This window comes from Volvox carteri (assembly GCF_000143455.1).
Source record: "Volvox carteri f. nagariensis unplaced genomic scaffold VOLCAscaffold_72, whole genome shotgun sequence".
NCBI lineage: Eukaryota > Viridiplantae > Chlorophyta > Chlorophyceae > Chlamydomonadales > Volvocaceae > Volvox > Volvox carteri.
Genome location: NW_003307615.1, coordinates 429,136 through 432,872, shown reverse-complemented (window position 1 = coordinate 432,872; position 3,737 = coordinate 429,136).

Genomic DNA, 3,737 nt, shown 5'->3' with positions numbered 1-3,737 from the left:
GTCCGTTGCTGTGAGGCGGACAGTGGTGGAGCGTATGTGACGCGACTGGGTGAGGGGGATGTTTCGCTGGGTTAGGCGTGGGGCCAAAGTAACCCAAGCGAGGCCGTCGGCTGCCTGCGGGTTACCAATGCGGAAGAGCACGGTAGCCCGGAAGGGCCGCACGAAGTAGCATGCGGGCTCTGGCAGGCAGGCTGGGCGTCTCTTATCCCCAACCATATGTCCACGTCCCCGGTGCCTTGTTCATGTTAGTTGTACGGTAACGAACGCGTTTTGGGTTTCTCGTCCCGGTTCTTGGTCTGGCTAGCTGCTCAGCCCGGATTCAAAATCTTATTTTAGGCATAGCCGAAAATGTGGTTTGAAGAGGGGCGTCAGAGCGGCGTCGTACGGTGCAGTTAGTTGGTTGTTGTTTTGAATTGCTATTTGATCGGCGGTGTTTAGTCTTGTCGAATTATCTTCCGGGCGATCTCGGACTCGGCTACTAGTTGATACGAGCCCTCTGTACCAGAACAGCTGCTAGCTGCTAGCTGCTAGCTGCCGCTGTTATTGTCCATTTGGTCAGCGGTGTGAATTTGACGTCCTTTCCTTGACTCGCCAATAAAAACGGGTCAGGTACAGCATCACGCTGCTTACGGCCACCAGTTCTATGTGTCGCAATCAGCGCTTCGCAGCTTTCCTAAGATGATGTTATGAAACATTCTGCTTAATGACAGCATTTAGATCGAGTGCGAATGGACGTGTCATGAGAACGGACTAACGCCAATAAAAACGGGACAGATATCAGCATCACGCTGCTTACGGCCACCAGTTCTATGTGTCGCAATCAGCGCTTCGCAGCTTTCCTATGATGATGTTATGAAACATTCTGCTTAATGACAGCATTTAGATCGAGTGCGAATGGACGTATCATGAGAACGGACTAACGCCAAAAACGTGACAGATATCGCATCCCTGTGCTCCATGCCACCAGTTCTATGTGTCGCAATCAGCGCTTCGCAGCTTTCCTAAGATGATGTTATGAAACATTCTGCTTAATGACAGCAATTGGATCGAGTGCGAATGGACGTGTCATGAGAACGGACTAACGCCAATAAAAACGGGTCAGGTACAGCATCACGCTGCTTACGGCCACCAGTTCTATGTGTCGCAATCAGCGCTTCGCAGCTTTCCTAAGATGATGTTATGAAAAATTCTGCTTCATGACAACATTTCGAAGGAGTGCGAAGGGGCGTGTCACGGAAAAAGGCATGACGACAGAATTCTGGGGCAGTTGCTGTCACCGCATCCGCCAACTCCGTGTACAACGCAGACAACCTCTGTTGTGAATGGTAACTATGCCGTTGCTTAGCACGTATTGCATACAACCTTAGCACGTCGTTGTGTTACAAGTTAGACAGATAAGCGGAAGCTAATATAGGGCAAGGTGCCCTAGAGATGCCCGTGCGATCTGCACGGAATGATACGGAAACCAGTTCGTCCAGAGAGCTGACCGCCACAAACTTAGTTCTACAACAACCTCAACCTAACATGTATTTAACTTGCTAGACTACTAAATATTTCAAAGGGCAGTTCGGAGGTCTTAAGTGTGGCAGTTTTGGCAACTCCCTCTCCACCTGCCGCTGGCGCTGCTGCTGCTGCTGCTGCTGCATGCACGGACAGAAGTTATGAGCTCTAGACAAAAGAAAGCAGAAGCTAATCCTTATAGGGATCGTAATGCCACTTCAAATCGCGGCGGTGTAGCAGGACCCTCCAGACAAGCTTACCCTGCCACGTCTCAGCAGACGACCTCAACTGGGCGGCCCCTGGCAGGCTTGCCAAGTAAGATTTACACAACAGTGGCATTGCGATTTTAATGTATTTATGGACTCCTACGCACGAACCCGTTGTCTGACGCATGCATCGCAGAACAAGTGCGCTGGCAAGATGGCGGTGTTGTCGCATGCAGTGAACCAGGTTGCGAGCATTTGGGCTTTGCGAACTGGAGACTGGCGAGGATGAGGAAGGGGACGAGGAGGTGTAGAAGGGGATGAGGAGGAGGAAGGGGACGAGGAGGTGTAGAAGGATGAGGATGAGGAAGGGTACGAGGAGGTGTAGAAGGGTGAGGATGAGGAAGGGGACGAGGAGGTGGATAGGGAGGCAGAGGGTGCGTGGGTGGATGGTGATCATGCTGAGGCGGCTGGGGAAGGGATGCAGGGGGCCTGGAAGTACTGACAGCTAGCAATGTTCAGGAGTGGGATGTTGCTGGGAAGTGGCGTGGCATATGTAGCTGTGGAGACGTTTTCCAGGGGTTGGGTGAGGTTTGAAGCGTGAGACAACGTGTGTGTCCAATTCCAGATGGGAATAATGGTCAGCCCCGGTGCACGGGCATGCCATGTTGTAGTGCTCGTTGATACGCGGCGCATACCATGTGGGACAGGACAGTGCTGCTTTTCCGATTGCGTATTGCTCCACGAGTTAGCATTCAGGTTCAAGCCTTTTGCCCTTTCCATTTTGTTGTGGCCTTGTGTGCTCCGCATGTGCGGCATGTTTTGCAGGCGCTCTCTTGCATAGCAGATGCAACGGACCAGAAAACATCTCCGTACAAATATGCTGTCCAAAACGTTTGGCTTTGCTGTGTTACACAATACTATGTTCTTCCTTGCTTCGCTTTGAGTTGGGGTGCTGTGTCACCACAGATGTACGGTGCTGGGTTTCCGTTGAGCATTTGCTACCAGCAGTAAGTTTTTTGACATACGGATGTATGGTGATGATCGTGAGCACGTCCCACAAGACGTTGTGTGGGAGGTGTCATGGGTATAAGGAGCAGGTCGAACGTGAGGGGCCCTACTCGCGCTCTGGCACACGGCTGCACACGCACACGCACACGCACGTGTGCGAATACCGTTGGTCGAGTCACAGAGCGAAATTGCAGTGCCTTTGTAACAACAATATCTTGTTTTCATGCTCGCGTTCCACAAAGTTCCAGCTGCGGGCCTCGCAACTTCCCGCAGTCCGAACGCATTTCATAAAAAGACGTTGGCCGTTGCACCAAAATAATTTTAACATTACCCAGGATTATGTAGACCTCAAATCCAATGCAAATTTGCTACATCTGGCATGCTTGGGTGCTTCATGTTTGACCACAGGCCGCGTCACAGAACTGCAAGAATACGGCCCGCCTGCAGGACCGAATGCACTGCAATATTACAGAATTATAAACCCTTCAAAATCATGCAAACAGATTTCCAAAATACAACACCATCGTGGAAATCGCCTCCTCCTAGTAATAGGCAAATGCATACCGTCCGCGACACCTGGCCCAGACGCGACACCTGGCCCAGACGAGGTGCCGCCCTGGAGCGATGCTAACCGATTTCTTGCCAGCGCGCTGCTCGCAATTCCAGCACAACCGTCTTTTTCTCTTAAACAACAGCAATTTGGTAGGGTTGACGAACGTGAAAGAAACTCGACCCGAACAAAGTCGAGTTTGTCATGTCAACGGTATAGCATTCCTTCAAGCCACAAAGAACACAGTAGTTCAAATAGTAATAATAGTAATGCTCTTATTATAGAAGCAAATATTTGCTTCGTTCTTGTATGTGCGATAGCGACAGCCACGTGCGGCATTCCAACCTGCAATATGTGAGACAGAAAAGATGATAAATGCCTTATTGCTACTGGTGAACTTTGTAAAAATGAAAGCAAAACTGTCCAATGTCTTTCTGTACGGCGACCCTCAACACCACTGCATGACCTGCCAA